The sequence below is a fragment of the Podarcis liolepis genome (genome assembly GCF_965112155.1).
Source record: "Podarcis liolepis genome assembly, chromosome: 6".
NCBI lineage: Eukaryota > Metazoa > Chordata > Lepidosauria > Squamata > Lacertidae > Podarcis > Podarcis liolepis.
The window spans coordinates 88,103,534-88,117,975 of NC_139559.1; positions in this window are offsets into that span (position 1 = coordinate 88,103,534).

Genomic DNA, 14,442 nt, shown 5'->3' on the forward strand with positions numbered 1-14,442 from the left:
CTGAAACTTGGGTAAGCACTCCGTCCTGGAATTCTTCTTCCTGCTCAGAACATCCTTTCCTTGAGCCTCCTTTGGGTAACATGAGCAGAAGAATGTAGTAGCAAAGCCAGAGCCATGGAGTACCTGGCGCAGGAGGAGGAAATCAAGGCCGGCATCAAATCACTGCCCGCTGGTGGCGAGGGCCAAGGGATCCTGGGAAAGCTGGCAGGAGCTCCACTAAACTCAGCACAGAAGTCAGCACAGAAGCAAAGGGGTTAAAGAGAGATGTGGGAGAGTGGCTGGGATCACTTGGTTGAAGGAGATTTTTTATTATTATTATTATTATTATTATTATTATTATTATTATTATTACATAGTGAATTTATACGCTGCCCTATACTGGGGGTCTCAGGGCAGTTGACAGAATAAAAGGCAGCCCTGTTTAGGGAAGCTTTTAATGTTTGATGCATTACTGTACAGTGGTACCTCGGGTTAAGTACTTAATTCGTTCTGGAGGTCCGTTCTTAACCTGAAACTGTTCTTAACCTGAAGCACCACTTCAGCTAATGGGGCCTCCTGCTGCCGCTGTACCGCCACTCTACGATTTCTGTTCTCATCCTGAAGCAAAGTTCTTAACCCGAGGTAATATTTCTGCGTTAAAGGAGTCTGTAACCTGAAGCGTATGTAACCCAAGGTACCACTGTATTTTAATATTGTGTTGAAAGCTGCCCAGAGTGGCTGGAGAAACCCAGCCAGATGGGCAGGGTATAAATAATAAATTATCATCATCATCAAGATATAAAATCACAAAATACATAATAAAAATAAAAACCCAATAGCCCCCCCCCCAAATATCCACATTTTAAAAAGGCATAGGATGTCGATCAGATCAACCTGGTTAAAAAGGAACGTTTTTGCCTGGCACCTAAAGGTGTCTAATGAAGGCGCCAGGTGAACTTCCCTGGGGAGAGCATTCCCCAGATGGGGAGCCACTGCAGAGAAGGCCCCGTTCTTGTGTTGCCACCCTCTGGACCTCTCAAGGAGGAAGCAAACGAAGGAGGGCCTCAGAAGATGATCTCAGGGTCTGGGTAGGTTCATATGGAAAGAGGCGGTCCTTGAGGTATTGTGGTTCTGAGCCATTTAAGGCTTTATAGGCCAAAACCAGCACTTTGAGTAGCCAGTGCAGTTGGACCAGGATCAGTGTAACATGCTCAAACCATCTTGCTCCGGTGAGCAACCTGAATTCTGCACCTGTTGAAGTTTCCAAACTGTCTTCATAGGCAGCCCTACGTATAACGCATTGCAGTAATCTAACCATGAGGTTACCAGAGCATAGACAACAGTAGTTAGTCTATCCCTGTCCAGATAGGGGCATAGCTGGGCCACCAGCCGATGCTGATGGAAGGTGCTCCGGGCCACTGAGGCTATACTGAGCCCCGTCTCTTGCCTCCAAGGTAGGACCATTTGTAGGTAGGACCTCTCAAAACTAAGGCATCCTGTAATAGGTATGAGTTACTCGTGCGTAAACTGGTGCCTTTCTCGGCTAATTTGCCTTGTTAAAACTTTCTGACTGCACAGCTCCTTCTCATAGTGGCTGCCTCAGTCACTGGCAGAATCCGTCAGTGGGCGTTTCTTGAACCTCTTCCAACATAAAAGTTGTTTGACACCCAGTCTCCTCCTACTCTCTCTGCGCGGGAGTCTTCTGCGCAGGGAAGGCGTGGGTAGCGGAGGACCTGGGCTCTCCTCACTGATGTCCAGTGAAGAGTCCTGGAGCCCTCTCTCCAATTCCCCCGTCTGCCCCCCTTCATCCCTGGTGTTGCGCTGATTGGCTTCCCCCTCTACTGAGCTGTTTCTCCCCCTGCTGCTGGGTCCTTCGCCAGCAGCATCTGGGAGCCTCCCCTTCGCCTCTCGCTCCGATGTCAGTTCCCTGACACATCCTAATGCAGACTTGAGAGAGCCACACAAAGAAGCACCGCAGGAAGACTGTTTTGGGTTTTTTAGGGGTATAGCTGGGCCACCAGCCGAAGCTGATGGAAGGTGCTCCGAGCCACTGAGGCTATACTGAGCCCAGTCTCTTGCCTCCAAGGTAGGACCATTTGTAGGTAGGACCTCTCAAAACTAAAGCATCGCAATACAGACTTGAGAGAGCCACCCAAAGAAGCACCGCAAGAAGACTGTTTTGTTTTCATTTTAAAAAAATACACAACATTTTAATGATGCTTTAGCAACAATCAAGGCTCTACTATTCCTATTTTACGCATAGGAAACCGGGGCTGAGGGGAAGGATCTGTCAATGACCCATAACAAATATGGGGCTTCATCCTGAACCTGCCTGCACCAATTCAACTCCTTGGCTCCTGGATGCTGCTTTGGTCTTGTACCTTTCCTCCTTGTTCATCTGTGATTTACAGACAAAGCGAAGCTAAAACCTCAGCGCTCCAAAGGCATAAATTCAGAAAAGAGCAGCAGTAAGTCTTTCGGGAGCACCACCAGGGCTCCGCTCCCTGGAGTAAGGATCCACAGTTCTTTCCGTGCAGCTCCTTACGGAGGGGGGGGGGACGGGAGGAAAGAACGTATCACGGGCTGCATTGAAATGGAAATTTGTTCAAATTATTTAGCACAAGAGAGCAGCTCCTTCCAGCCCTTTGTGCCAGAGCCGGAATGTGTAATCAAGGAGAATAAATAGCATTAGATCTTGGCAAAACACAGAGGCCCAGGCTATACATATTCAGCGTCTCTCATTCTGCTTAAGACATTTCTCCTAGTTCTTCTTGTGCCAGGGCTTGGGTGCTTTCTGCGGCCCAGGAAGACACCCAGCAATTCAGACCGTGCCTTTCATGGACTGAGTTCAATAGGACTTGCACCCTGAGATAAGCAGGTATAGCTGGTGTACCGAACGTGGCACCCTTAAGCCTCTTCACACACCCCTTTGCCACAAGATGGGGCTGTGGTTACTTTCCCCTCCTGAAAAACACCGTATTTATTGCTCTATAAGACTCACTTTTTCCCTCCTAAAAAGTAAGGGGAAATGTGTGTGCGTCTTATGGGGCGAATGCAGGCTGCACAGCTATCCCAGAAGCCAGAACAGCAAGAGGGATCACTGCTTTCACTGCACAGCGATCCCTCTTGCTGCTCTGGCTTCTGACATTCAGATTATTTTTTTCTTGTTTTCCTCCTCCAAAAACTAGGTGCGTCTTGTGGTCTGGTGCGTCTTATAGAGTGAAAAATATATCCAGTAAATTGGACCCTCTTGAAATTGCTTCGTTTTTCTTTTCTTTTCACTGAATTCGTTTTTATTTGATTTTACAAATCTAAATTTATAACAATAATAAATCCATATCCATACAAAGAGATTTCTCTGAATCTCAAGACTTCCGCCTCATCCCCTCCATGGATCCCATTGTCAGCATTTTCAACTGCATATTATTTCATAATCTATATTTTATATCTATCCATATTGTCCATAGTATTTGTTACATTACAAGTGTAATGTTTTCATCCTGCTAATGTTTTCATCTGCTTACAGTGGTCCCCTAAACAAATTACAAACTTTTCCCATTCTTTCTTAAAGCTTTCGTCTTCTTCGTCCCTGAGCTTTCTGGTCAGTTTTGCCATTTTGACATAGCCTATCAGCTTGGTTTGCCATTCCTCTCTAATAGCGACTTTTTCTTCTTTCCATCTCTGAACTAGTAGTATCCATGCTGCTGTTGTCGCAAACATAGTCTTTTCTAATCCTTTGGGATGTCGGTACCGAAAATTCCTAATAAAAAGGCTTCTGGGGTTTTTTACAAAACTTATTTCAAACATTTTTTTCAGTTCATTTTTTTCCCAGTTCATTATATATCATTTCCCAGAAAGCCTTTATTGACTTACATGACCCCCACATATGATAAAAGGTACCTTCTTTCTCCTTACATTTCCAGCAGGTATTTGTACTTGCTTAGTTTTTCAACAGCTCTTCTCCCAACTGCTACCAGTAGATCCCGTGCACCTCCATAGACTCATGTCCACTGTAGAAATCATAAATTGGGCACTTTATGGCACTTTTAGCTCCAGGTTTTTGAGTCACCACCAATAAGCTGGCTTGAATTTTGCAAAGTACCTGGTGGGTCTGAATTCTCAATGGAGGTATCACTGCAGTGGTAGATCTTGTAGTTTTCTTCCCTTCCCCCTGCAGTGTGTGTGTGTGTGTGTGTGTCTGTCTGTCTTTGTGTTTGTTTAGATGTTATTCGAGTAACATGTTGTGCAAGGATTGACACTGGAACAAGGGGATTTTTCCCCTGTCTCCTCCCCTGTGCTCCGGAACAGATGCAAGGCTAAGAGATGGGGAGAATGTTCTGTTGTGCAAGGAAAAATCCCGGTGCTGATGGAACATTCGCTTTAGTGCTCTGTTGAATGCAACCCTTTTAAGTTTAGTTTCATGAGCACTTATCAGTCCCCCTTGAGGGTTTGCCTGAGTTTGTCAATAACACTTGGGGGTGCCATTGATTTTCAGAGCAAGAACAGCTACTCTCACCTATCCGTAATTTATTCTAAGCTGTGCACAAATGGACTCTCAAAATTCTCCACGCTCTTTGTGGGACAGAGACGTTCACTGGCATGGATGGGGAGAGTCATTTAAACGAATTTCTCCACGGGGAGAAGAAATTCTCCCATTTTTCTTCAGGAGCAGGGCACACTGTTAGCAGGGGCAATAGCACAGCTTTCTCTTTTCCTGAAGTCTGTTTCTTATCATGCTCTGCTGCTGCAAATGTGTTGCCATTCTTGCCCACTGTTTTGCCTGTCCCATGGTGCCCTGGGCTTGTGGTTCTGGGGTATTGTCATGGAGAGATGGTAGCTGCCTCTAAAACAAAACAAAACAAAACAAAACAGTTGAGAGTATTCAGAGAATACTAGAGCCAGGGCTTTCTCGGCTGCGGCTCCAATCTGGTGGAACACTCCGTCACAAGAGACTAGGGCCCTGCGGGACTTGACATCTTTCCACAGGGCCTGCAAGACAGAGCTGTTCCACCAGGCCTTTGGTCAGGGCACAGCCTGACTCCCTCCTCTGGCAACCTGCACAGAATTTTGCTTAACGGTTGCCATCAATTTGATTTTAATTAATTTTTATAATTGAAATGTTTTTAGAATGTTGGATTATTTGATTGTTGTTAGCCGCCCTGAGCCCAGCTTCGGCTGGGGAGGGCGGGATATAAATAAAATTTTTTATTATTATTATTATTATTATTATTATTATTATTATTATTATTAAAATTCTTCCAGGCGGGATGAGAAAAATAAAAATCAGAAAAACCTCCTGACAGGAATTTCAGCTCGGCTCTAATTTATTTAGTCCTGCTCTCTGCTTCCAGTTCTTTAAAGTTGCTACAGAGACTTGCCCTTCTATTCCATGACAGTTTAAGGTTCCTTAGGCACTTTGGGGGAGATAGTTTGTTGGGAGTTTTTGGGAAGTACAAATAAGGAATTGTTGTTGGTTCACACTCCTAACTAAACCAAACGACGAAGCAGGACTTCCTTTAAGGATGCTTTTTACCCCTTTGTTTTCTCTCTCTCCATGGCTCCCCACAGGGAAACCTAAGGAAATAATTACGCAGAGAGGTTGCCCCGACATACAGTTCCTTGTGTTGCTTGTTTGCCTCCCCAGAACTTCATTCTCCATATTGTCAGATCAGCTTCCGTCCAACAGCACTAAATCCACTTGCAAGATTTACAGAATGTGGAAATGAAATCAATGTGGCTGTGTTTTGAGTTATGTGAATATAATAAACTCGGACTGTCCTGCTTTAGATGCAGTTTGTGCTGCCCATAACTCATCGGCTTGTTCATTAAATAAACAAAAAGGAGAGGTAGGCAGCTGAGCTATTAGTAGACATCCCCAGGGGGGGAGGCAAAGGCAAAGGCAAAGGCAAAGGCAAAGGCAAAGGCAAAGGCAAGCAAGTCTGGCCAGGAATACCCTGGGCTCTATCCAAATCCCACCGCATTAGCATTCTGCTCTCACCAACATCCTTTGCAAGCTCAACCAAATAGTCTCCCCAGGCAGAACGGTCAAAGGGCCGTCATGGAATTCTACTCAGTATGATCCAGAGCAGAACTCCAGCATATAGTTAGCAAAGTAAAAACTTAAACACACTGCGGGGTTCCCCCCAAAAATAGACCAGAGGTAATTGTATTTCAATTGTATTTAGACCAGAGGCAAAATAGACCGGAGGCAATTGTATTTACGCGATAAACCTAGACAGCATCTTAGAAAGTAGAGACATCACCTTGCCAACAAAGGTCCGTATAGTAAAAGCTATGGTTTTCCCAGTAGTGATGTATGGAAGTGAGAGCTGGACCATCAAGAAGGCTGATCGCCAAAGAATTGATGCTTTTGAATTACGGTGCTGGAGGAGACTCTTGAGAGTCCCATGGACTGCAAGAAGGTCAAACCTCTCCATTCTGAAGGAAATCAGCCCTGAGTGCTCACTGGAAGGACAGATCCTGAAGCTGAGGCTCCAATACTTTGGCCACCTCATGAGAAGAGAAAACTCCCTGGAAAAGACCCTGATGTTGGGAAAGATGGAGGGCACAAGGAGAAGGGGACAACAGAGGACGAGATGGTTGGACAGTATTCTCGAAGCTGCCAGCATGAGTTTGACCAAACTGCGGGAGGCAGTGGAAGACAGGAGTGCCTGGTGTGCTCTGGTCCAGGGGGTCACGAAGAGTCGGACACGACTAAACGACTAAACAACAACAACAATTGTATTTCATCCTGCAGAGCTTTACTGCTCCTGAAGGCAAATGAGCAGCATGGTCGCAAATCCAAAACGTTCAGGATTGGCCCTGTCCATAAGAAATCCAGTTGCAGCACTTAAACTTACAATAACTTATAATAAGTCTAAACCTGAACACTAAGCATACTATGTACAGAACACCACACCAGAAGGGAGGGATAGAAAGAGAAAGAGAAATCCTGGCTCCTTCTGGCCTTATTATTATACAGTGGTACCTCGGGTTACAGACGCTTCAGGTTACAGACTCCGCTAACCCAGAAATAGTGCTTCAGTTTAAGAACTTTGTTTCAGGATGAAAACGGAAATTGTGCTCCAGCAGCGCGGCAGCAGCAGGAGGCCCCATTAGCCAAAGTGGTGCTTCAGGTTAAGAACAGTTTCAGGTTAAGAACAGACCTCCAGAACAAAGTAAGTACTTAACCCGAGGTACCACTGTACAGTAAAACCTCGGCTCCCGAACGACAAAAACCTGGAAGTAAATGCTCCGGTTTTCAAACATTTTTCGGACGCCGAACGTTCGCCACGGCTCCCGCTTGAGTGCAGGCAGCTCCTGCCACCAATCGGAAGCCACGCCTTGGTTGTCAAACATTTTGGAAGCTGAACAGGCTTCCAGAACAGATGACGTTTGACAACCGAGGTTTGACTGTAGTCAGCATAAAGGTAAAGGTAAAGGTACCCCTGCCCGTACGGGCCAGTCTTGACAGACTCTAGGGTTGTGCGCCCATCTCGCTTAAGAGGCCGGGGGCCAGCGCTGTCCGCAGACACTTCCGGGTCACGTGGCCAGCGTGACGAAGCTGCTCCGGTGAACCGGCATCAGAGCAGCACACGGAAACGCTGTTTACCTTCCCGCTATAAAACGGTACCTATTTATCTACTTGCACTTAAGAGTGCTTTCGAACTGCTAGGTGGGCAGGAGCTGGGACCGAAAGACGGGAGCTCACCCCGCCGCGGGGATTCGAACCGCCGACCATGCGACCGGCAAGTCCTAGGCGCTGAGGTGTTACCCACAGCGCCACCCATGTCCCTGTAGTCAGCATGACCTTGACTAAAGAGATAACAGAGCCACTTTAAGCCAGCTGTACTCAGCTTCTCTGAGGGAATAACCCAAACATCATGAACCTTCTGCTTGCTTCTTTCACACAGAGAAGCTTCCAGGACCCTCTTGAATTACCGTAATCAGAACCGGAAAGTGCATCAGCTCATACTTGATGCTGTCATTTCTTCATTCACCTGCAGGTCCTTAAATCTTAACAAAATGACCTCTCTTTGAATATTATGTTCAGTGAATATGCATGACTGTAGCTGCACATATATTAGGGTTGCCGTAAAGCAGGCTGGGCTGAAATCAGGAGAATGTCTGGGGAAATCTGGACATATGGCACCCCATGTTGGCAGTGCCGTATTTCCATAAAAATAGCTGAAAAAACAGCTTTTTGTGATTTTGCCCCCCCCCCCATTGCTTCAGGTGGGAAGAAAACTTGCTAAATTAGGATCTCTGGGAAGTATGTAGGTTGCAGTAAAGTGCCATTGATCAAGTTGTGACCGTGGTCCGCATTTCATTTTGGAGCCCAGTACAAACATGTAATTTGGGTCCCCTTTCACAACCCCAATTCCAATACTCCACCCTCTCATGAGTCACAAAGTAGACGTTTCTGCTTTAAAACTGAAATGCCATTTTCTACATGTCTGAAATCATACCATACATGGGGTTTTCTGCTATGCCCCCTCCCCCGTTTCTTTTCTTTTTGCTATTTTTGTAAAACATAACAGTCTGTCTGACTGTTTGGTAACATTTTCACTTGCATTAATAAAGGTATTCTCCTGTTGGTGTTTTGATTTTTAAAAATATCCTTATTATAGACAGACATGACTGCAACCTGCTTAGAAACAGATCACTTTACTTCATCAACCTTTTATTCGACCATCAGAAAAAAAGTACATTTGTCAATACACAGTTAAAAGCTCCAGGAAGATTTTAGAACTTAGCCAACACTAAAATGGGCTAAACAGATAGCCCCATATCAATACAATCAATTAAAGTCTTGTGACGCTTAAAAGCTAAAAAAAGAAATTTGACCACCAAGGAAGGTATAGCTCTAGTAACGTTATTCAGCAAGTGTAAAACCTGGTTTTCTCCGGATAGGAAGCTAGATTGACATAGGAGTGGGTCTATAAAATTTTGTCTAAGCTCTGCATAAGAAGGGCAAGTCAAGAGAATGTGTTCGGTGGACTCAACCACACCCATGGCACAATGACAGGTTCTCTGGGCGTATGGTACTCCCCTGTACCTTCCCCACAATATCGCAGAGTCAAGGACATTTAATCTAGCCGCTGTAAGAAGTCTACGGTATTCCACATAGTGGATTTCTTCAAGGTAGGGGGCTGGTATGGTCCGATAAATCTGGTCCCCTAGGAACATCCCTGGTTTTACCTGGGCTATGTCCTCTTGTCTGGCAATGTCACTCAGTCTCTGGGAGATCACAGCTCTAGCTTGATTGTACGTCATAGACTCAAAGTAGAGGTGAGACAATCCGCAGGATTGAACCTCGTTAGTGACCTCCCTTTCCCACGATGATTGGAAATCATCCCTCAATATCAAGGGGGCAATACCCACTGGTTTAAAGCAAAGCTTGAGCCATAGCCAGAGCTTCGTCTTCAAGGCCACATGCCGTAGAGCTTGCCAGCCGACCTCTAATCTCATAACCGCACCCGCTACCGAGGGGGGAATCCTAAGGATGGCTCTAAGGAATCGCGTTTGGATAGAATCCAATTTCAAAAAAAACCCTACGGGGGCCTAAAGAGATGCCCACCAAAAGAAGGGGGAGGACTTTCATTTGAAAGAGTCTCAAAGCTATCTTCACTGATTGAGCCTGATTCTTAGCATATAGGGATCTAATCTGACTTTACTTCATAGCTTGATTTTTCTGGTCTTTTTCATTTCATTTCTTTCCGCTTGTTCTTCAGCTAAAAAGATGGTCGGGTAAAAATAATGAATTGGCCCTCAAAGTCGATCTCCTTTGCAAGTTCACATTTACTAGACAAAGTAACTTGGTTAATTGCTGCCATCAGTCAAGCACCAGCAATTTGAATTGCACTCGGAAACATACTGGGAGCCAGTGTAGGTCTTTCAGGTGTTATGTGGTCTCGGCGGCCACTCCCAGTCACCAGTCTAGCTGTCGCATTCTGGATTAATTGTAGTTTCCGGGTAACCTTCAAAGGCAGCCCCACGTAGAGCGCATTACAGTTGTCCAAGTGGGAGATAACCAGAGCATGCACCACTCTGGTGAGACAGTCTGCGGGCAGGTAGGGTCTCAGCCTGCATACCAGATGGAGCTGATAAACAGCTGCCCTGGACACAGATTTGACCTGTGCCTCCATGGACAGCTGTGAGTCCAAAATGACTCCCAGGCTGCGCACCTGGTCCTTCAGGGGCACAGTTACCCCATTCAGGACCAGGGAATGAGATTCCAAAAACTATCAAGACCAATACTCATTCAGTGTGAGCTCTTCTTTCTTCTCTTCTTCCTTTTACTATGCATTTTCCTCACAGGTGAGGTCGCTTGTTATTCTGCCTTGTTCCCCGCCTGAGCCCCATCGTTGCCTCTTCCCCTCTTGACACAGCAACCAGCGGCTGGTTGTAAACTGATTAGGTGATATTAGTAGCCATTTAACATTCAACACTTAGACTTCATAACTCTTCCCACGTTGTCATTCTTTATACTTATAAGACATCTGGCAAGTAATTGATCCTTGGTGGGACCTGCTGGTCATTCGCATTGGCGTATCTTTCACACAACGGGGCAAACCAGAGATTTATAGCAGCCACTAAAGGTTGCTTCCAAAAGTAGAGTGTCTCTCTCTCTCTCTCTCTTCCCCTTTGTGTATATGCTAATTTCTAATAACTCTTAGGCATGATAGCAATTACTGACAAGAGCCAGCCTCCGTTAATAGTTTATCACAGTTCATCATACATCCTTTGTCAGTGGAAGCACTTTGACAAGCCTGGGGTTAATTAAAACCAAGAAGACAATAAAATACACCTAATCAAACATTACAGGTACAGAAATCAATTAGCAGATTTATGGTTCTTTGGAACTTTCTATAATGTGCCAAATTCAAAGAAAACTGTCAGCCCCGTCTCCCCAAGACAGTGTAATTGAATTTTTAATTGAAACTACCTTTCAATGAGTAACACAATCTAGCAAAGTTTGGTTTGCATAAAGGGAGGTCTACAGAGGCCAAAAGAAGCCCAAAAGAACCCGCATCCCCCAAGCTGCTTCCTCATTATAGCATGATTTCAAGTGTTTGGAATCAATACGATGTAGAGGAATTGCTTCTGATGGATCTCAGATGGTGTCAGATCCTGGCCAGGAAAGCTGAACTGTTCCTCAAAACAAGTGCTTGGAAGACTCACCCCATTAATGCAAACACACTAATCAATAATTCCTATGCCAGACCTATGTGATAGATAGATAAAACTTTATTCACATTAGCCAATGGCCATAGCAACAGTAAAACATTACAGTATACGCAGAAAAGGAAATTTGATATAACAACACAATTTAAAGTCCTGATTCAGCCGTCAGTTAGTGACCCTTATTCTGTTATCTGCTCATTTTGATCTGATAGAAGAAAGGACATTGTGGCAGTGGTTGAGTGGGATGGTTAGTACGAGTGGGGTGATGATTTCGTTCCTCAGGCCTTTGTAGAGAGTACAAGACAGGAGGACGTGAGCCGCTGTTTCAGTGCTACCATCTCCACAGGGGCAAAGATGTTTCTCAGGTGGGATCTTTTGGAATCGACCCTCAAGTATCGCAGATGGCAAAACATCCAGTCTCGCAAGTGTAAAAGCATGTCTGTATTTTGGGATAATAAGTTTGTGCAGATATGGGGCCAAAGAATCACAAAATGGAGAGGTGGAAAATGAACATACCAAGGGCAGAATTTCCTTATAGTGGCCAGGTTGTTCTGATGCTCGATATCTTTTAGACGTTGACCAATTAGACTGTTTGCTTTGTAGGCTGATCCAAACCTATATGGATTAATGATCAACAGGCTTTCATTCCTCTTGCCCCTTCTGATATATGGCATAATGAAGGCTCCATTTCCAAACAAGAACCCCAAAGCTCAGGGCAGTCTCAGACTTGCACTGCCAGCTCCTGACTCTCCTGAACCTGGTAAAGGTAAAGGGACCCCTGACCATTAGGGCTAGTCGTGACCGACTCCGGCGGGAAGGTAAACGGCGTTTCTGTGCACTGCTCTGGTTCGCCAGAAGCAGCTTAGTCATGCTGGTCACATGACCCGGAAGCTGTATGCCGGCTCCCTCGGCCAATAAAAAAAATGAGCGCCGCAACCCCAGAGTCGGTCACGACTAGACCTAATGGTCAGGGGTCCCTTTACCTTTACCAGGTTCATAAAATCGTAAGATTGAAGAGTTGGAAGGCACCCAGACAATCATCTGGCCCAGCCCCTGCTTTGTTCCTCTGAAGTTTTGGACTAGCATTACAAGAGTTCATTTTAGATAGAGAATGGTTTAGATCCTTCGCAATCATTATTTTTTAACCACCTATTTAAAAGCATTTATAGAATGCTTAAGATTTCAAATATCACCACACAAAAATTTAGGGGAAGAAGAGTGAGGTTATTTTGGAAAGATCTGCCTGCAGGCGTGTTTTTGAAAGAACCTGACAAAGATGGCAAAACAGACCCTTTTGCTTTGGCGATTTCTCGTAGCCAAATAAAATTGTCTTCCATGAACACGAACTTAACAGTGATTCCATAAATGACTGTGGAGGCCAATTCTGGATCCACGTGTCCTTCCATAGTGGAGACATAGGTTTCCGGGTGGGAGTTGATCACGGTGAGGGTTTGCCAAGTGTGCCTTCCTCTTAGCACGTTTCTGCCTTTCATCCTGAGTTTGAGAGTCTTCAAAGCCCATGACACCTTTGGTAAAGGCTGTTCTCCAACTGGAGCGCTTGCAGGCCAGTGTTTCCCAGTTGTCGGTGTTTATACTAAAATTTTTAAGATTTGCCTTGAGAGAGTCTTTGAACCTCTGTTGTTTACCACCAGCATACACCTTCCATTTTTAAGTTAGGAATAGAGTAGTTGTTTTGGAAGAGTATAATCAGGCATCTGCACAACATGACCAGTCCAACAAAGTCGGTGTTGAAGAATCATTGCTTCAACACTGAGGATTTTTGCTTCTTCCAGTACAATGGCATTAGTTCGCCTGTCTTCCCAAGTGATGTGTATAATTTTTCAGAGACACCGTTGATGGAATCTTTCAAGGAGTTGGAGATAGTGTTTATAAATGGTCCATGTTTCACAAGCATACAGTAAGGTTGGTATTACAATGTAAAGAAGCATTTTGGTTTCCCTGCAAATGTCCTGGTTCTCAAACACTCTCCACTTCAATCGGGAGAAAGCTGCACTCGCAGAACTCAGGCGATGCTGGATGTCAGCCCTTGTGGAAAGATAACTGCTCAGGTAGGAGAAGTGATCAACACTTTCCAACGTTACACCATTGAGTTGGATTTGTGGCGCTGCAGAGGGGTTATTTTGTGCTTGTTGGTGCAGCGCTTTGGTTTTTTGGATGTTGAGCGACAGGCCAAGGTTTCCGTAAGCTTCTGCGAAGATAGCAGGGTTTTAGATAAGGTGGGAAAGTTAGGTGATTGGCAGGCAGGCACTGAATTCGCAGCTGAATTTCTGTTAAAGCAGGATTTTTAGATGAATTTAGAGGTTTTTGTTTGAAAGGAATTCCAAGGAATTTTGAGCCATGCAAAAAGAAAAATGATTTGTTACGACCAGTGAGATTCCTGGGGCAAGGTCCACACATCCCTTGACCATGATATGAGGGCAGAGTAAAGTTTGGGTGTGTTTTGACTCTGGCTCCAGAAGGCTGCCCTTTCCTTCCACTCTTTAATGTGTTTTGCTTAGAAGCCTGCATCTTTTGTAGATCTGCAATTTATTCATGTTCCTTTGCAATAGATAAAATTACTTGAATGCCATTCTCTGTGCTCGCAATAATGAGATTGAAGAGAAAATGCTTCTCCCCTTTCAGCCTTCTACTTCCTACACTGAAAAAAAACCCGACTCGCAACCCAGCAGTTCACAAATATTACTCATGTCATTTGCGTGAAGAAAAGGGGAGCTGAATTAAAAGTGTTCAAACTGCACACAAGGAACATTGTTTGCATTATCAGAAAAATTAATCTCCATAGAAAAGCACGAGAGCCTGCAATTCAAAAAGCAAAGAATTAGGACAGCCCAGCTGAGGAAAATTTTCTAGCCAGTTAATTTAATTGCATAAATCATTCCTTTGTTAGCAATAAAGAGATATAATTAAAATGAGATTGCTTCTCATTTCTATTCTCTGGAAACTAAAGGAATTGATTCTGGGGCACGCATTCCCGAATACCACATTGGCAAATTACACACACCTTTTCAGAAAGGCTACACCATCTTGTGCCAATATTGTGGAGAGGTTTAATTAATTATAGATATGCCATATGATCTTAAAGAAATAATTTACTTAATACCTACTGAACTGAAGTTTGCAAATGTGTGCGTACCCTTTGGACAGAAGGTGCTCTGATTTCTACAAACAGGTTAGGAAGTCTAACTGGTAGATGTCAAGGGAAATGCAAGGAAGCACAAATTAATATAATGGTGACCAGGGGAGGAAGCAGCAGCC